The 21,680-nt window shown below is 35.0% G+C and overlaps 1 protein-coding gene across 1 annotated transcript in view; it reads left to right on the top strand.

The window, feature by feature from the left end:
* Positions 1–3,286: 3,286 nt before the first annotated feature.
* Positions 3,287–21,680, top strand: part of LOC119507338 (contactin-6-like) — a 572,510-nt gene continuing 554,116 nt past the window's right edge. The window contains 1 exon segment of the mRNA XM_037800513.1: positions 3,287–3,302. The gene's annotated coding sequence lies outside the window, so the exon portion shown is untranslated.

Consider the following 21,680-nt stretch of genomic DNA (forward strand, 5'->3'; position numbering starts at 1 on the left):
GACAAATGCTCCAAGAGCAACGAAGAGTGACATTTTTGAGGAACTGTAGCCTGGAGAGGAATGTCCTGGGAGAAAACCATTTTGAAACCAGAACTTTGGAGCAGACGCCAGCCATGTGCCTTCCCAGCTAACAGAGGTTTTCTGGACACCATTGGCCATCCTCCAGTGAAGGTACTCGATTGCTGATGTGTTACCTTGGACACTTTATGGCCTTAAGACCGTAACTGTGTAACCAAAGAAACCCCCTTTATAAAAGCCAATCCATTTCTGGTGTTTTGCATTCCAGCAGCATTAGCAAACCAGAACAGCCTCTAGAGCTAGAAAGTGGATTCACCAAGGTTACAAGATACAAGATAAACATGCAAAAATCAAGTGCATTTCTACATAATAGCAGTGAACATGTGGACACCAAAATATAAAGTACAATACCATTTACAGTAGTTTAAAATATTAAATACAATCAAAACCTGTACAGAAATTTTATGTTAAAACATCACAACACTAATGAAAGAAATTAAGAAAGACCTAATAAATAGACATAATTGGAAGATTATTGGATTGTCTATTATTGCATTGGAAAATTCAACATAGTATAGATATTAATTCTCCCCAAACTGATCTACAGGTTAACACAATTCCTATCAAAATCTCAGCAAGACTTTTTTAGATAGCACCAAAATTATTCTAAGATTTCTATAGAAAAGCAAATGAACTCGAATAGCTAAGACATGTTTGTAAAAGAAGGATAAAGTGGGAAGAATCAATCGATCCAGTTCCAAGGCTTGTTACTGTAATTAAGATTGTTTGGTATTGGTGGAGGGATAAATCAAGGGAAGAGAAAACCCTGAAATAGATTAACACTACTGTACTTGATTGATCTTTTATAAAGGTGCAAAAGTAGTTCTACGGAGGAGAGATAGCTTTCTCAACAAATGGGGCTGCAACATTTGAACATTACTAGGCAAAATGAACTCAAAGTGGATCATGGACTTAAATGTAAAAAATAAAACTATAAAGCTTTTATAAAACTTAGGAGAAAATCTTTGGGATCTAGGGCTAGGCAAATAGTTTTGGAGTTGAGACCAAAGGCATAATCCAAAAAAGGAAAATATTAAAAATTGGACTTTATTAAAAATTAAAATCTTTTGCTCTATGAAAATTCCTGTTAAGAAGACCTAAAGTAAAGCTACAGACTGGAAGGAAATATTTGCAAACCACTTATCCAGCAAAGGGCTAATATCTAGAGTATGTGAAGAAACTCAAAATTCATGGTCATACAGCAAACAATCCAATTAGAGAATGGGCAGAAACATGGAAATACTTCACCGAAAAAGATGTTCAACATCATCAGCCATTAAAGAAATGCAAATTAAAACCAAAATGAGATATCACTGCACATGTATTGGAATGGCTAAAATTAAAAAAATAACATCAACATGAAATGCTGGCGAGGATACAGAGAAACTGGATCACTCTTGCATTGTTAGTGGGATGTAAAATGGTGCAGCCACCCTGGAAATCAGTTTCACAGATTTTTGTGTAACTAGTCATGCAACTGCCATGTTATTGTGTAAGATCCAAAACTAAGGCTTATTAATATGTGATGCTGTGACATCTAGTAAAAATCAAGTGGACCTCAAATGGCCTAACTTCACTTCCCCCTCCCACTCTGTTCCTGCAGATAATGGCCCCTAGCCAAACAACCCTCCTTAATAAGACAGCCAGGTACCATTCCTGTTTATCCCTGAGTAGTGAGTTTCAGTTCCCTGCCAGCCTGTGGGATTATTCAAATGAGCTAATCACATCCTCTTCCAGGACGAAGGGTCACCCCATACTCTTGTCATTACACAGCCTGCCTCCCACTGGCCCTGCCGGTGCACTCTGTTTCTGAGTGCAGCTCCTGTATGGCCCTATGTGGCGTAAAGTGCCCTTCTTTAGAGGGTGTGCATACATGTGACTAATAAACTGCTGTGGATCTCATCTGTGCAGTGTCAGGGGTCATATGTGTGGCCATTCCTATAATGCTAGGGCAAACTCTCCCTCACCAACATGGTGGATAGGAGCAAGTAAAACACGTATGACCCACCATTTGCCCTCCTGGCTATTTATCCCAGAGAACTGAAGACTTAGGTAAACACAAAAACCTGTAAATGAATGTTTGTAGCCCCTTTATCCATAATAGCAAAAAACTGAAAATAATCCAGATATCCTTCAGCTGGTGAATGTTTAAACAAACTGTGCTATATTCATACCTTGGAGTTAAATAGTTAAACTGGTTTTAAACAAACTTTTTTTAAATAGAATGGTTAAACAACTTGTGCTGCGTTCATACTCAGCACTATGACTACAGTGAATGAAAAAGTCCATCCCAAAAGGTTACATACTGTAAGATTTATTTATATAACATTCTCGAAATGACAAAATTACAGAAATGGAGAACAGATAAGTAGTTGTCAGGGATTAGGGAGGAAGTAGAAATGGGAGGGAAGTAGATGTGTCTACAAAAAGGCAACATGATAGCACAAATTGCGAACTTAACAGCACAGAAATATATATATCTGAATGTGACTGAAAGTTGAACTGCTAGGTTGTATATAAGGTAACAGAATAGACATTTGAAAAAAAAAAAATCCATGGAACTACACTACTCAGTGAACCCTAAGTTAAACCATGGACTATAGGTTAATAGAACAATTGTCAAAATGTGCTACGATCAATTGTAACACGTTTTACACCAAGGCAAGGTGTTAATAATTGGGTGGTATGTGGGAACCATGTATTTTATGCATGATTGTTCTGTAAACCCTCAACTTCTCTAATAAAGAAAAAAAAGGTAACATGAGGGATCCTTGTTGTGCTGAAAATGTTCTGTCTTGACTGTCTCAATGTCCGTATCCTGATTGTGACATTGCACTATAGTTTTTAAAGATGTTATCATTTGGGTAAATTGGGTAAATGGTTATTAGGCTTTCTCTGTATTATTTCTTATAACTGCATATGAATCTGCAATATTTCAAAGAAAAAAGTTTAAAAGCATTACGTATGAGAGTTTCTCCACAGCACTTTTACCTTTTCTTCCCACATTTAAATATTTAGTAGTGATGGGCAGGACCAACTTCATGCGTGTGCCAGCTGTGCATGCACAGAGTTCCACTCAGAGAGGGGTCCATGAGAGGTTTAATGCTCTGTTGTTGCTGTTGTGAAATTCTTAATATTTGAACAAGGTGCCTGTCTTTTTGTTTTACAGTGGGCCGCACAAATTATGGAGCTAGTTCTGATGGCAGATAATCAGAAGTTCACAGGTAGGAACTATTTTCTAATAAGGGTTAGCACATAAATCTGTTAGACATACAAGTTGAAAATCCTATGTAGATATGTATGGGGTTGACTTGAGTTAACCATATTTTAAAGGGGCAGGGTGAGACCTGAGGCAAGTATGATTCCTTCTTCCTTTAAAGAAAGTAACTCCCCAATGCACACCTACTCCTGCCTGACTCCTAAGAATCAAAAGCTATCATTTCACCAGATTTGCAGTACTTTAGTTGACCCTTCACAATAAAAAGTGATTCTTTTTCATTCATCCTCTCCTAAATGGTTTGCTTATCAGTGCAAGGATTTATGAAAAAATGGTACTGTTAAAAGTTGCAAAATGCACCGTGCTTTATTTGTGGTACCATGAGAATCATCATAAATCATAAAACTAAGGTTGTTAGGCAAATGAAAAACACATAATTATAAAAGTTCAACAGGATACAAAATGAACCTTGAATTTTAAAAATTTGATCAAAATCCAGGGTACTGAACTTTCCCAAGGTCAGAGTTTATTTTTTCTTTCATTTTTTGTATGCTTTTCACATTTGATGTAGTGTCTGTGTCACATACAATAAAAAAAAATACTGTAGAAGGTTTGTGATATCCCACCCTCTGCCTCATGTTTAGGAAAATAAAATACAGCTAAGTCACATTCAAATTTTTATTAAAGACATTCATATTTTCTTACAGTTAAATAAGACAGGTGAGAGTCTTTAGAGTCTCAGAAAATTTTCAAATGGGAGTCTTACCAAATGCTGATTGTTGAATCCAGTTTCTGTGAGGAGTAGGAATATTTTTGTGGAAGCAAGTGATTAAGGATATAGACCTTTTACATTCTTTTTCAGTTTATTTGGTTAATTTTTAGTTTTTACATTATATGTGTGGTTCCTTGGGCTGTTTGCTGTAGGTTGCAAGTGATAGCAACAGTTCTTAGTCTGGCTCAATGATTCTTAATTCTAGTTGTGTTTTTGAATCACCAGAGGAACTTTTAAAAAACACTGATACCCAAATTACAATGTTTTAATAAAGAACTCTGGAGGTAAATTCCAAGTCATTCTCATGTATAACAACTTATACATTTGTGTAACTTCTTGAATTGGAATTTCTTATCATAATGACTATAATGTTCAGGTGTAGTCTGTTTTTTTTTTTTTTTCAGGTCTAACTAGATCTAAGACTCAAATCATGACATTAGACCTTTTCTTCTTTTTGATTCATTTTTCTCTGTATGTTAACCATATTCTCTTCTACTTTAAGTAATTTTCTCCATGTGGTTGGAGAAGGTGACTAAAGTTTGTTTTACTCTATAGCAGCCCTTATCCTAACAATACCGTTGCTAGTAGATGAAGTTATGTAATGTTCCAAAGATGAGAACCCTGGGGAACATCATACTTACTCATTTATTCACTCAGTTAGCCTGTCAGTCAACACTCCAAGTAGTTTCCCTTCAGAGGAAAGAAATGAATCCACATTTTAAAGACAGGACTATGAAAAAAATAAAAGCTGTTTTCCAATAAATTTTCTTTATTTTGCATTCTCCCTAACATTGTATTTTGAACAGAAAGTTTTGCTTTTCTTAAATATTTTTAATACCTAAAGAATGCTATTTTCTCAACCTTATTCATATCTCCCATTATTGTATTTCACATGACAAAGAAAAAAACTACAAATACAGAGCAGTATTTTAAATTGAGAGTCATTAGGTTGTCTGCTGAGCACCTGGAAGCATTATCTCAATTAACTGTGTGAGGTTATTACTCCTATATTACAGAAGAGGAAATATCTATGTTGTCATTTGCATAGTTTCACAAGTATCAGAGCCAGGATTTTAAAAAAGATCCATCTACCTCTGAAAAACCAAAACCAGACAGAGATGAATTATTCATTTCATTTCCTGCAGTTGATTCAGTTTTCTATTGCTTCAGTAGAGTGTATCTGCCAAAAATGAGTACAAGAAAAACCAACAAATAACAGTAATTGTATAGCAAAGACATGGCCACTGTATAGAACCTAACACACTGCCTTTTACAGAATAGATAATAGATACTTGTTGAATAATTGAGTTATCCAACTTGAAATTAAAGCCTGTTGCAGTTATTTGCAACATATAGATAATCACTCATAATTGATTGTGATCCAGATATTTATTCATTTACGCATATAAAATTTGATGGACATTTGTAGTAATTATCCTAAAAATCGAGATGTTTGAAGAGTCTTGACTTATTCATATTGCATTTCTGTATACAATTATTAATACCAGTTCTGTTGCAGTTTCCTTATAGGAAAAAATGTGAATTCTTATCTCAAAGAGTATAAATAGGAAAGAACATTATTACTCTTATTGAACTAATTGTCAAAATAAAGTTGATCTTCTAGCCCTAAGTACATCTTGGTTAATTTAGGCATATGTGGATTGAAGACTAGACATTTTAGAATATATCAGAGGTTTGTTTTTGTTTTTTTTTAATCTTTTAGGTATGTTAAGATCTTTAACTAAATGTCTGTTTTCATTTTAAATTAACAAGGAAAAGAACAAACTGAATTGTTAGGTTTCTATGTTATATGTTCTGTTTACCATTGAAAAAGTTAAGTGGCTATGTGCCAGTTACTCAAATAACGGAACAGCTAGATTAATGCTGAAATGTAAAAAAATTACAAATTCTAGTGCGTGTTTGGCTAGGACAGCAAACACCATTCAGCAGGGACACTGATGTTCACTCCAATTCTTTACCAAGACCAACTCTAGAAGAGGCATACAAATTCGTACATTGTAAAGGCAAGGCAGGTTATACACGTGCAATTGGAATGGATGAGAAATGTGGGAATGTGAGAAACTGGGATATGGGGGGGAAAGCTCCTCAGTGAACCAAAGTGGAAGCCCATGCTAATGGCATTAAGCTAGGCCCCCCTAGAATGCTGTGCTAGCCAAAGAAAGCAACTCTGAAGTCTTACATAGAGTCTACCAGCAGCCAGTTTGAGATTTCATCTTCAGAAGAATTCTACTGAAATTGTTGCAATATATAACTATAGAAACAAAACAACACATTACAGCAGCAACACAAATGATAAACACACATGAAAACAGTTGATTAAATAGCAGAGACTGAAACACCATAATCAAGAAGCATCATATCCATCAGTAAATTAGGACATTTTCTTTATTTATAAATTTAATGTACAGTATTTGACCACATTTTTATTTCTGAACAATTTTCCAGAAAAGGAATATCCACTGAATAGTGATTTATTCTGTCTGCTTGTATTCAGAAAGCAGAACAAGCAGGTCTTATCCAATGCCATCTATACATGGGATCTTTTCATTGTTTGAATTCCTTCCCTAAAGAAAAAAACACCCTTAACAAAGTCTGTGATTGGCCATTTTCTTTTTATTTTAATGCATTTTTTTATTGTGAACGTTAACATATATACATAACAGTAATAACTTTCAAAGTACTATTTAACAAGTATTCAGAGAGCAAATTTCAAAGAATGTCATGAGTCATGGTTCCACAACTTCAGCCATTTCTGTTATTGTAAAATATTGTAAAATATAACATACATACAGAAAGGTGTTAATTTCGATGTACAGCTCATATAGGTAATTTCAATAATTGTTGTGGGTTATAGTTCCACAATTTCAGTTCTTTCCTTACTATGGAATAAGGTATATACAGAAAGGTGAAGACTTTAAAAGCAAAATTCAATGAGTAGTTATAGAGCAAATTTCAAAAGATGCTATAGGTTACAGTTCTACCATGTCATTTACCTCCTTCCAGCTATTCCAACACCCCAGCATGTATATCTATATGTATCTATATCTATATCTATATTTGTATCTATATAAATATATATATATAAAGTTTCAGTATTCATAGACCTTTGTTCAATCTGACCTTGTTTGTTTCTGCCCCTTCCTCTCACTTAATCTCTTTCTCCATCTTCAGGGGTGTCTAGGCAATCAGCACCCTAATTTATTCATATTAAAACGGGGTGTCAACATTATGGGGAAGTGGCTGCATCTGGTTGCTGTTCTTAATGAGGCTTTTGCCTCTGGGTTTTAGGACTTGTCTGGCATAGGAACACTGGTGGATTTAAGTTTCTGAAAGATAAAACTTAGTGAATCTTTTAGAGATCTCAAGTAGAGACCTAGGTATTTTTGTACTACTTTTGGTAAGGGCATGGCATACTGTGGCTATTTGGGATGTCTAGCTGGAGCTTGCATAAGAGAAACCTCCGGTATAGCCTCTCGATTCTATTTGGGATCTCACAGCCACTGTGACCTCAGCTTGTTTTCTTTCTTTTTTACCCCTTTTGGTCAAGTAGGTATTTTCAATCCCTGGCTGCCAGGGACTGGCTCATTTCTGGGAGTCATGTCCCAGATCCCCAGGGAGATTCATTCCTCTGAGAGTAGTGTCCCTCATGGGGGGCAGGTTAATGAATTTGCGGAGTTGGGCTTAAAGAGAGAAAGGCCACATCTAAGCAACAAAAGAGGTTCCGTAGAAGTGCGTCTTAGGCATAATTATAGGAGGGTTCAGCCTCCCATTTACAACCCTAAATTTCACAAGAGCATGCCTCAAGTCAAGGGCTTGGTTTATTAAGTAGTGGGTTCCTAATTTCACTTAATAAATATTCTACCCCAAGGTAAATGGTCAGTTTCTTACGTTATCTTCACTTAGTTGTACAATCATCATCACTCTCAACTTTAAACAATTATCATAACATAATGTATCCCATAACTCTTTCAGCTGCTAATTATTGATCTCTAGTATTAGTGAAGTTTTGGTAAGATTTTACTATTAAAGATAGTCTTTAATATGTAATGGGTAGTTTTCCCATACCACTCTGTTGTTAATCCTCTGCACTGGTGTCATACCTTATAAGTATATCATGATAACACATATTTAGGTTTGTGGTGCTACTCTGTGGGTTACATGCTTTTAAACAACCATTTACGAGCATGTTTGCCTTCATTATGTCGCTGATACTTACAATGACATTAACAAACCATAGTCACACCTGACCATTCCCATACCATTAAGTTCATCCTCATTATCATATCTGTATATATTAGATTATCATTCCCCCTTCACTAGGTTCTGTCTGTCTCTAGGTCCCCTAGATGCTACATTGTAAGACACTTATTTTACATTTTTTATCGAGTTCACAGTAGTGGTAACATATACTATCTCTCCTTTTATGTATGGGGTATTTCACTCAGAATTTTGTCCTCAAGGTTCATCCATGCTGTCATATGTTTTGCAACCTCATTCTTTCTTACTACTGCATAGTAGTCCATTGTGTGTTTACACCACATTTTCTTTATCCACCCATATGTTGAAAGATATTTGGATTGAAGAATCCTGCTATGAATGTTGGTTTGCAAATATCTGTTTGTGTTACTGTTTTCAGATCTTCTGGGTATATACCGAGAAGTGAAATTGCTGGATTGTAGGGTAATTCAATATCAAGTTTTCTAAGGAACTGGCAAACTGTCTTCCACAGTAGCTGTATCATTATCCAGTCTCACCAGCAATAAATAAGAGTTCCAATTTCTCCACTGCCTGTCCAACATTTGTAGTTTTCCAGTCAGTGCATCATTTTTCCGTGTGCACTGGGGACTGCCAGCCCTGTGATTGGTGGTGTGTATCCTGCACAGTTTGACATGGAGTCTGCTCCAGGACACAGTGGTCCTGGCCATTCCCAGGGCTGCGGGTGGGGTACTCTGGGGCTGCAGAGAGGCACATCTCACCTTCCAGCTCAGATTCCCTGTAGACCCTGTTTTCTGTATGCCCATGAGTCCTTGGGATTGGGGAAGGTCTCTTGGCACTTCCATGTGGCATCCTTGTCACTAGGCAGTGCACACCGCAGGCTTCCATGGAGGAAGAGTGAGTACTGTCACAAACCTGTCAAATCCCGAATTCCCTCAAGGAAGCATTTGGCTGCAGGGCTGTGAAGGGTTATGTCCCAGCCAACTGCAAAGATGGCTGCACGGGATGTGGAAACCTGCCCCCTTCCGTGCTCATCTCCCTGTTCCAGCCACCAGTTCCTGGCACAGGGGCTCTTGGATGAGGATCTGGGGAAGGTTAATCACCCAAGGCAAGTGCTGAGGAGGGTGCCTGGGGCATGGAAGGCTGCTCTCCTCCAGCTGCTCCCCTCCATGTTCTCAGCTGTCTCCAACCACCTGTTCCCCCCCAACATTCCGGGCTGAACACGTAGTCTTGCATGTAGTCTCTCAGTTTCTCAAAGTACACACTCACTATTGATGTAGAAGTCCCTTTCCAGTCAATGGAACCCTAGAACTGCTGTTTTGGAGTGCTTTCTATCCTTTATCTAGTGTTTTTCACAGAGAATAATTTTGCTCTGGCTCTCCTAATCTGCTATATTCCTGGAACAGCCATTTTCTTTTTATTATTCATAAATATTAGATGATTTTAAAGCAGACTTCATAAACTAGTTAGCTTTCTCATTCTACCCTCTTACTTTGGTTTTGAGGGAGAGTATATCTAATTAATTATACAAAATATAAAAATACAAGTACTTGATATCATTTCACATCTACCCCCATCATATCATTATGATGAATAGGAAATTATATTTACTTATCCTTCACTTATACTTGCTTATTCTCATTTCTAAGAGGAAAATAATATGGCAAATTAATTCAAATGATTATATCTTAGTGAGAGTGTTGTGAAATTTACTACTTTATATTTCACAGCAAAATTAATGTGTCCTTGCTTACTACACTCGCTTCAGTTGCCTATATATTCACAACTCCTGTTGGCCTAATTTATTTAATATGAAATAAACAAAATGTAAACTAGCCACCTATTTGTAGATGCTTCTGTTAGTTTAGTTTAGTTGTATTTTGGGGTCCTCAGTTGCTTACCACATCAGTGAGGTTCTGATAGCCATGTCTGAATTTCCGGAAATTGAGTGAAAGAAAAATTAGGTAGGATATCTTCCAATGTCAGGTTAACAGAACAGTGCTTTTAAAATATAACCTATTGTTGGATAGAAAATGATACACTTTTAACCTTATAATATACTAGTATTATGTTGAAAATGGGAGTGAAGTAAGAGGAGAAATTAAGCTTTCAAATTTATCTGAACATGTATATTCATTCAGAGCAAATAAAGGCACTTATATATTCTAAGATGAAAGAGAAAGCTATGGATGTGTTAACTGCTCTGGATATGTACAGAGGAAGGATCATTGAGGAGAGAAGGATTAAAAAAGTATAGACTTGGTGAAGAAAGGAGGAGGGTGGTAATATGTAAAGATAAGAGGTGCATGAAGAATTGTTTCCAGACATTCCCAGGACTTGGGAATTCAGCTCTGTACCTTGAATGGTTCATAAAAATAAGTTAGCTAAACCCTTGCTCCTCAAAGTGTGATTCGCAATTCATCAGCATCACCTAGGATTTAGTTAGAAATGCAGACTCTCAGGCCCCACTCCAAAGTTACTGAATCAGAAGCTGCATTTTAACAAAATTCCAGGTGGTCAATTCTCTGCACGTTAAAATTTGAGAAGCACTGAGCTAGACTGTGAAGTGCAAAGCCTGGGCCAAAGATACAGTAATGCTGACTCTCCTGACCATCTTATCCTCTCCCAAGATATTAGGTGTGGGCACAAGGCAGAAGCCTAAAGACTGACTCAAAGCGGTTTTCCAGAAGAGCATGCTGAGGGAAGCTGGTACAGAGGAAAAGAAAACTGCCAGCTCTTGAACTTTCACCTTTTTTAAAATTCTTAAAATTCAGGGAGCTGTCCTTTTAAAACATATTTTTCTCTCTGGCGGTTTAATCTTTGTAGTCTGACTTGAGAGAGGATCTCAAATACTCCCTCCTATAAGATTGAGCTGTGCTGACTATGGCAGGCTGTGAGGAGTCAATTTCCCGCCATTCCACCCCTTCTACTTGCCCAGCCTTTGCCTCTCAGCTCTAGAAGACAGAAAACTTGGCTCTAACTATAAAATCCTTAAGGAAATTCAACTTGCTATTGTACTTCCAAATGGAATTTTCATTTTTTAGAGTATAGCTAGGAGAACATTGAATTTACCAAGAAGTGCTTTCCAGAAAGCAAACCCTTTTCTGAAAAAGGTGTTGGAGAGGAGGCTGTTCAATTTCATGAGATCATAATGTTCTAATTGGTGTTACTTACTGCCCTGTTGAATTTCTAATTTCCCTAGGCTTTATTCCTTATTCCATATTTAGAATTTACTCTAAAAAGCAAAAAGATATATTTAAATTCATTTTCTTCTCTCTTTTACATGAATTAATTGTGTAATCAATTGGAAGGGATGGACACACAGGTATCTGTTTTAAATCTGTGAAGGCAGAATGAAGAAAGCATAATTGGGTAATGCTAATCTCCAACAAGCAAAATGAAATTTTCATTTGGACTTGATTAGAGATTGTTAAGGGACTGAGCCCCTTGTGGAAATTTCCTGTAGCTGGAGCAGTTAAGAGACAGGATTATTGTTTCTGCTTTGTAAATAAATCTTTAAAGTAGACTTGTTCTTTCTGTAGGTATTAACCATTGGATTTTGTAGTTGGCAAGATTTGGCATTTTTCTGCTTAGGAGGAGTGCAAGATGGGCCTTAAATTTACATTGCCTTCTCAGATTACCAACATACTCTTTTGAAAAATGAATTGATTCTTTGGCTTTGGTGATAGAGATAAATTCCTGACTAATGATGAAAATCAAGAAAAAGAACAGGAAAAGAGTAAAGTAAGAATAAAGATTTGGTAAGTGTTATTTAGCACAATAAAAGGAGATATGATAGTGGAAGAAGGATATGCAGATGATTATACAGAAAGAGTACATCATTCTTTCAAAAATTTTTTTTAATTTCAGAATAGTTTTAGATTTACATAAAAATTGTGAAGATAGTACAGAGAGTTCCCATATATCCCACACCCAGGTTACCCTGTTCTTACATCTTACATTAAGTTGGTACTTTTGTTACAATTAATTGATCACTATTGATATATTATAAAGAATTAAAGTCCATGCTGTATTCATATTATTCTCTGTTTTTATCTAATGTCCTTTTTCCATTTCAGGATCCCAACCAGGATACCGCATTACATTTAGTTTTCTTGTCTCCTTGAACTCTTGACTGTGACAGTTTCTCAGACTTTTGTTTTGGATGAGCTTGACAGTTTGAGGAGCATTGTTCAGTTTGGAGTTTGTTTTCTCCATTGGAATTTGTTTGATGTTGTTACTGAGATTGAACTGGGGTTATAAATTTTGGGGAGAAAGATCACAGAGGTACAGTGACATTTTCATCACATCTCATCCTGTGTGCATACTATCAACATGACTCATCACTGTTGATGTCGACGTTAACCTTTATCATCAGGCTGACGTACTGTTTGTAAGGTTTCTCTCTTATAAAGTTACTTTCTTCACCATTTACAGACTGTAGACTTTGAAACGAAGTCACTATGTGCACTCCACATTTAAGGAGTGGGAAGTTAGGCTCATCCTCTTTGAGGAAGGACTATCTACATAAATTATTTGGCCTTCTACTCAGGAGATTTGTCTATTCTCTCCATTTATTTCATTATTCAACTATTTATTTATATCAGTATGGACCCATGGATATTTATTTTATACTTTAGGTAATAATCCAATATTATGTTATTTATTTTGTTGCTTAAATTTACTTGCTTTGGCCATTCAGAGATTTTTCAGTTGGCTCCTGGAATATACCATTCTTAAAAGAAGGAGAGAGCAGAGATCAGAAAAGAAGATGGAAAGCAGTAGCTTCTAAACAAAAAATGTGTATTTAAAAAAAGCCCAGGGTCTACAGATAAAAGTCTAGTTTGGAGTCCAGGCCTTGCCAATCACCAGCTGTGGGATTGTGCCTCAGCTTACTCATCTGTGTGTTGGGAATAATATTAAGGCCTGACTTGACTCAAGAATGAGATAAAAAGTATCTCACCATTTTGTTAAAAAAGGGTCAGTTAAAAACACCCTATGTGGCAATTTATTATGCAAATATGATTTTAAATAATTGTATCCAAAGATTAGTTAGAATGCTTTATAGAGAAGTAACCGTAAATTTCATCATTCTTTTGCCACAAGGTTGCTGATAGAAAGGCAACAAAAAAAAAATTAAGGGTTGAATGGATCAACATACAGGGAGCTTTTCAGATACCTCAGAATCATGTTGGGCATGGAGAGAAGCAGTTCAGATAGCAAGATTTGAAAGATCCCACTGTCAGAACTATATAGCAAAGCTTAGCCAAACTTCACACTCTAAATAGCTAGGGTAGCTATGATCTTTTGATGTAAAAATGAAACTCAGGGAAAAATAAAAATAAAATTTTAAACTCCTAGGGAGAAGCTTTTGTGGCTTTATAGTATCCCTCATGGGACACATGTGCGTGGGTAAAAGGTTGTGTGTCCCTGTTATACATTTAATACAATGCAAAATAATTCAATAGAATTTCTATTTTAGTTAAGCTGACTGGTATTTTATGCAGCTGTGACATTCCTTTGTTGGATTCATTGTTTATTTGGAAATAATTGTACTAAATAGTGACCTGTCATGTTCTATGGCAACTGTTTTCCATGAGTTGTTAAATATCATATTAATCAGGAAGTCATTTTCACTGAAACTTTTAGTCTCCACCAGTATTGATGTGGAGTTGCACATGAAATGCAGGTGGGCTAAATAAGGGCTCAGAATTCTTTAAGGCATTTTGTGAATCAGCTGGTTGTGCACTTGGAAAAGCCTTCACCCCAGTAAAATCATACATACTTGAGAAGTGATGTTGAGATGGACATTTCCACCAGGCTGACCTATTCTACATATTTATTTTGACTTTTATGTCAATCCAGTACTCATTAGCTCCTTTTAGACAAGGATGGAACAGTAGATAATAGTCAAGTCCATTCTGTTATGCTTCAGCTCCACATGGGCACGTACTGGAGATCGCTTCTAATGCTCCTAATCACTGTATGTGTATATGCAGCCAGTCCAACTATAATGTTTCCCTAGTGTTTTGCATTTGGGCAATAATGGCAATAACAATAATAATTACTGATTTATTTTCATATGCTAGACACTGTTCTGATTACTTTCCATGAAGCCATTTAATCACCATTTCAAAATAGTAAATCTGATTCAGTAGCAATTTGCAGTTTATAAAGATCTTTCACATTTGTTTTGAAGGTATCAATGTCAGTCCATACATATTAATGTGTGGAAAAAATCAGTTATTTTTTATTATAACTATTTTCATCCCACCAAATATATGATGAATTTGATCTCATTTTTTTCAGTGTTCCTTTATCAGATAAGACTATTCAAAATCAGAACAAAAAGAATATATGTATTTATATGAAGAGACTTATTTTAGAGAATTGGATCACACAATTGTGGGGCTGGCAAGTCAGAAATCCATAGCACAGATTGGCAGTCTGAAATTCAGGGAAGAACTGATGTTGTGTGTTGAGTCTGAAATCTATAGAGCAGGAAGGCAGGCTGGAACTCCAGGCAGGATTTTTATGCTACAGTCTTTTTATAAAATTTACTTATTTAATTTTTTTGAGGAGGTGGCGTCTGGATTTTTTTAAACTTTTCTTTAGATTGTTTATTATCATAACATATATACAACATAAAATTTCCCATTTTGACCACTTTCAGGTATACAATTCAATGGTATTCATTACAGTCACAATATTGTGCTACCATCACCACCACCATTAATAAAACTTTTGTCTTGACCCAAACAGAAACTTTATATCCATTTAGCAGTAACTCCCCAGCCCACAGCCACCCTGGGTAACCTGTGGTATAATTTCTGTCTCTGTTAATTTGCATGTTCTTGTTATGTCATATAAGTGAATCCATACAGTATTTGTCCTTTTGTGTCTGACTTACTTCACTCCAAAGGATGTCTTCGGGTTTCATCAGAGTTATAGTGTGTACCACAACTTCAGTCATTATTGTTATTCAGTGAATAATATCCCGTTGTGTGTATATGACACATTTTGTTTGTCCATTCTTCCATTGATTGACATTTGGGTTGCTTCCACATTTTAGCTATAGTGACTGATGGCTATCAACATTAGTATACTAATACCTGTTCAAGTCCCTGCTTTCAAATCTTTTGGGTATATACTCAGAAAGGGGATTGCTAAGTCATATGGTAATTCCATTTTTAACTCTGAGGAACCATCAAAATGTTTTCCAGAGTTGGTACTCCATTTTACATTCCTACCAACAATATAAGAGAGTTCCTGTTGCTACACAATCTTACTGACACTTTTTTTATTATTATTTTTAATAGTAGCTGTCCTAATAGATGTGAAGTGGCATTTCATGTTTTATTTTTTTAATTTTTTGTCAGAGAAGATATGGGTTTACAGACCAGTCATGCATAAAATACAGGATTCCATACACCACCCAACCACCACCATTACCTTGCATTGCTGTTGAACATGTTACAATTGATGATAGCACTTTTTTGTAATAGAACTAATAGTTTTAACATTGGTTACTTTTGTTACAGTTGATGAAAAATTATTAAAATGGTAGTATTAACGATTGTCCTTAGTTTATATTAGGTATATTTTTTCCATATACCACCTTCTTATTAACACCTTGTATCAGTCTCATATATTTGTTAAAATTCATGAAAGAACATTCTTGTAATATAAACTATAGTCCATCATGTACAATAGATTTCACTGTGTTATATAGTCCTATACTTTATCTTTTAATTTTTTGCTAGTAAAATATACATCCTAAAGTCTTCCCTTTTAATCACATTCATCTATTTGATTCAGTACTGTTAATTATACTCACAATAATGTGCTACCATCACAAGCATACATTTCCAAACCTTTAAAATAAACATAAATAGAAATTCTGTACAAATTAAGCATCAGCTCCCCATTCTCTAACACCTCTGTGTCTCCTGGGAACTTACATTCTAGAGTCTAACTTTATGAGTTTGCTTATTGTAATTAGTTCTTATCAGTGACATCATACAATATTTGACCTTTTGTGTCTGGCTTACTTCACTCAACATGATGTTTTCAAGTTTCATTGGTGTGGTTCATGTATTAGGACTCCTTTCCTTTTTACTTCCAAGTAATTGTCCATTGTATGCATACATTACATTTTGTCTATCCATTCATCTGTTGATGGACGCTTGCTTCAATCTTTAGGTGATTATGAATAATGCTGCTACGAACAACAGTGTGCAAATATCTGTTTGAACCCCTGCTTTCTTAGTAGCGAGATTGCTGGGTCATATGGTAATTCTGTACTTCCTGAGGAACTGCCAAACTGTCTTCCACAGTGGCTGTACCGTTTTACATTCCCATCAGCAGTAAATGGGTATACCTATTTGTCCATATCCTCTCCATCACTTGTAGTTTTCTGTTTTTTTTTTTAAATGGTGGGCATTCTAATAGGTGCAAAATGATATCGTGTGGTTTGGGTTTGCATTTCTTTAATAGCAAGTGATGTTGAGTATCTTTTCATGTGCTTTTTAGCCATTTGTATTTCCTCTTTGGAAAAATGTCTATTCAAGTCTTTAGCTATATTTTAAAATTGGATTGTTTGTCTTTTTATTGTTGAGTTGTAGGATTTCTTTATATATTCTGGATAGTAAATCCTTATTGGATATGCTGTTTCCAAATATTTTCTCCCATTGAGTAGTTTGTCTTTTCACTTTGTGACAAAGATTTTTGATACATAAAACTTTTTAATTTTAAGGAGGTCCCATTTATCTGTATTTTGTTTTTCCTTTTGTTGCTTGTGGTTTGGGCATAAAATCTAAGAAACTATTGCCTAACACAAGATCCGGAACATGCTTTCCTGCATTTTTATCTAGGAGTTTTTTAGTTCTGGTTCTTATATTTAGTCTTTGATCAATTTTGCATTATTTTTTGTATGTAATGTGAGAGGAGTCTTCTTTCATTCATTTATATGTGGATATCCGATTCTCTCAGCACCTTTTGTTGAGGAGACTGTTCTTTCCTAGTTGAGTATACTTGGCAGCGTTGTCAAAAATCAACTGGCCATTGATGTAAGGATCTTTTTCTGAACTGCCATTTCAATTCCATTTGTCAGTATGTCTATCCTTGTGCCAGTACCATGCTGTTTTTTTTCTTAATTTCCTCCTCGTATTTTCATTATTAATGTATGGAAGCACTATTGATTGTTGTGTGTTGATCATGTATTGTGCTACATTGATGAACTCTTTTATTAGCTCTAGTAGCTTTGTTGTACATTTTTCAAGACTTTCTGGATATAAGAAGATTTCATCTGCAAAATACACTTTAACTTTGTAATAGGCTTTGAAGTCAGTAAGTGTGAGTCTTCCAACTTCGTTCTTCTTTCTGAAGTTTTATTTGGCCGTCCAGGGCCCCTTACCCTTCCAAATTAATTTGATAATTGGCTTTTCCTTATCCGCAAAGAAGGCAGTTGGAATTTTGATTGGAATTGCATGGAATCTCTAAATCATTTTGGGTTGAATTGACATCTTAACAATATTGAATCTTCCAATCAATGGACAAAGAATGTCCTTCCATTTATTTAGATATTTGATTTCTTTTAGCAATGTTTTTTAGTTTACCGTGTATAAGTCTTTACAACCTTGGTTAAATTTATTCCTAGATATTTCTTTTAGTTGCTATTGTAAATGGACTTTTTTCTTGATTTCCTCCTCATATTGTTCATTACTAGTCTATAGAAACACTACTGATTTTTGCATGTTAATCTTGTACCCTGCCACATTGATGAACTCTTTTATAAGTTCTAGTAGCTTTTGTTGTAGATTTTTCAGGACCTCTGGATATAAGAACATTTTATCTGCAAACCATGAAAAATTTACTTCTTGCTTTCCAATTTGGATGTCTTCTATTTCTTTTTGTTGTCTAACTGCTCTAGCTAGAACTTCTAACAAAATGTTGAATAACAGTGTTGACAGTGGGCATCCTTGTCTTGTTCCTGATTTTAGAAGGAAAGCTGTCAGTCTTTCACCCTTGAGTAGGATGTTAGCTGTGTGTTTTTCATATAGCCCCTTTAGGATGTTGAGGAAGTTTACTTCTATTCCTAATTTTCTAATGTTTTTAACAAGACTGCATGCTGGGTTTTGTCAAATGTCTTTTCTGCCTCAATTGAGATGATCATGTGATTTTGTCCATTCGTTTTGTTTATGTGGTGTATTACATTAACTAATTGTCTTTTGTTGAACCATTCTTGCATACCTGGCATAAAGCCCACTTGCTAAAGCCCACTTGCTCATAGCATGCAGTTCTTTTAATGCACTGTTAGATTCAATTTGGAAGTATTTTACTGAGTATTTTTCATCTATATTTGTAAGATAAATTGGTCTGCAGTTTTCTTATTTTGTATTATCTTTATCTGGCTTTGGTATGAGGGTAAGGTTGGCTTCATGGAATAAGTAAGGAAGTGTTCCCTCTTCTTCAAGTTTTAGGAAGAGTTTGAGCAGGATTAGTATTAATTCTTCTTGGAATGTTTGGTAGAATTCACCTGTGAGGCCATCTGGTCCTGTTGTTTATTTTGTTGGGAGGTTTTTTGATGACTGATTCAGTCATGTTGCTTTTAATTGGTCTTTTGAGTTCTCTTTTATTTAGAGTCAGTGTAGATTGTCATATGTTTCTAGGAATTTGTCCGTTTCATCTAAGCTGTCTGCTTTGTTGGCATACAATTGTTGGTATCCTCTTATGCTCCTTTTTATGACTATGGGGACTGTAGTGATGTCATACCTCTCTTTTCTGATTTTATTTGCATCTTCTTTTTTTTTTCTTTGTCATTCTAGCTAAGGATTTGTCAATTGTATTGATCTTCTCAAGGAGCCAACTTTAAGTTTTATTAATTCTCTTCATTGGTCATTTATTTTAAATTTCATTTATTTCTGCTCAAACGTTTACTGTTTCTTTCCTTCTGCTTGCCTTGTAACAGTTTTTGAGTTAAAGTTTATTTTGTTTAAGTATAGCCACATCAGGTCTTTTTTGGTTACTATTTGCATGGTTTATTTTTTTCATTCTTTCACTTTCATCCTATTTGTGTTTTTGAATTTATGATGAGTCTCTTATATACAACAATTACTTGGGTTATGTTTTTTTTTAATCCAATCTGCCAATTTCTGTCTCTTGACTGGAGAATTTAATCCCTTTACAATTAAAGTAACTAATAGTAATTCAGGAGTTTTGCAATTTTGCTATTTGATTTATGTAAACTGTATTTTTTTTTTTGTTCTTCCATTTTTCCATTATTGCCTAATTTAATATTTAGTTGGTCTTTTGTATAGAAACATTTAAATACCTTTTCATTTCCTTATGTGTGCATTTTTCAAATAATTTCTTTCTGGTTAGCTTATATTTGAGTTTAACATTCCTAAATCTATAACAATCTCATTTGATTTCATACCAACTTCACTTCTATAGCATACACAAACTATGTCTTCATTCATATACAGAAACCCCTCCACCACCACACCATTATGTTGTTCTTACCACAGTTGCATCTTTATACATTGTGTGTCTAAACCCATGGGTTTATCATAACTTTTAAGTAGTTAAATTTTAAATCCTGTAAAAAATTTAAAGTGGAGTTACAAACCAAGAATATAATAGCACTGGCATTTATATTTACCCACATATTTACATTTACCAGAGATGTTTATTAGTTTGTGACACTTTGATCCACTATCTAGTGTTCTTTCCTTTCAATTTGAAAAATTCTCTTTGGAATTTCTTGTATGGCAGGTCTCATGGTGATGAACTTGCTCAGCTTTTGTTTGTCTGGGAATGTCTCAATCTCTTCCTCATTTTTAAAAGACAGTTTTAGCAGATATAGAATTCTTGATTGCCATCTTTTTCCCTGTCACCACTTACATTAATTATGTCATTACACTACTTTTTGCCTGCATGGTTTCCAAAGGTAAATACATGCTTAACCTTATTTAAGTTCCCTTGTACATATGCATTGCATCTCTTTTGAGGCTTTCAGGATTATCTCTTTGTCTCTGTCATTTGGAAGTCTGTTTTTAATATATCTCAGTGGGAATAGTTTTTGAGTGTTTCCTGTTTGGATTTCATTGCTCTTCACTTGATCTTCCTCATTTTCATTAAATTTGGGAAGTTTTCAAATATTATTTATTTCATTTCTTTGAATATTCTTTATTTCCTTTTTTATTTCTTCTCCTACTCTGTTAATGTATATATGGATATCCTTGTTGGTGATCCAGAGGATATTTAGTCTCTGTTTACTTTTCTTCCTTCTTTTCTTTTCTTTCTGCTTTTCAGAGTGGATAATTTCAGTTGCTTATCTTCAAGTTCACTGATTCTTTATTTTACCAGCTCCATTCTGCTCTTAAATCCCCTTAGAGAAAATTTTATTTTAGTTATTATACACTTCAACTCTAGTATTTCTATTTAGTTCATTTTTATGATTTTTATCTCTTTATTAAATTATCATTTTGTTTGTAGCATTAAATCATCATAGCATTTTCCTGATTTCCCTTAGTTCTTTTCCAGGTTTTTCTTTAGTTCTTTCAGCATATTTAAAACCTTTTTACAGTCTTTCTCTAGTATGTCCCATTTAAATACTTCCTCATTAATAGTTTCAAAGGCATTATTTTATTCCTTTGTATGTGATATCATTTTCAATTTCTTTGTATGCCTTGTAATTGCTTTGTTGTACAGTTGATATTTTAATATTTTAATATGCTGAATCTGGAGTTCAGTCACTGAAGTATCTATTCCTTAAGTTGTATTCAGTTAGTGTTATAACAGAGATTTCCTTAAATGTCAGGATTTAACAAAAAGAAAAAGAGGAGGAAAAGGAGGAGGAGGAAGAGAAAAGTAAAGTAAAAGAGGGAGCCAGAGATAGAGAAATAAGAAAAATCAAGCAAAAGAAATAACCTTTCCCAATCTTTGCAGATTGGCTCTGTGGAAATGTTCTCCTTCTTGCCTTAGGCTGCCTTAAAATGATCCTTAAGAACAGCCTGAGCTCAGTATATTGATATGATGAACTTTAAAAATGACAAAACAAAAGAAAAACACACATACACATAAAACAAATTAAAAAAAAAAAAAACATCCTCCCTTAAAAAAAAAAAAAAAAAGAACAGCCTGAGGCAAAAGCATATAATCCTCTCTGATCTTTTCTGAGCATGCATCTTGTCTTGGGCAGGCACACACAACCTTATTCCCCTGTTTACATGGATACTTTCCAAATATCCTCTCAACCTGGTAAGTTTGCAGTCTTTCCTCTGAGTCCTGGACACACTCTTTTCTGTCTTAAAGCCAGTAATTCTTTGTCCCAGGCAGCTATGGTTTCGTTGTATTCTTACAGCATTTTGGCCA

Source organism: Choloepus didactylus, chromosome 1 (genome assembly GCF_015220235.1).
Source record: "Choloepus didactylus isolate mChoDid1 chromosome 1, mChoDid1.pri, whole genome shotgun sequence".
Lineage (NCBI taxonomy): Eukaryota > Metazoa > Chordata > Mammalia > Pilosa > Megalonychidae > Choloepus > Choloepus didactylus.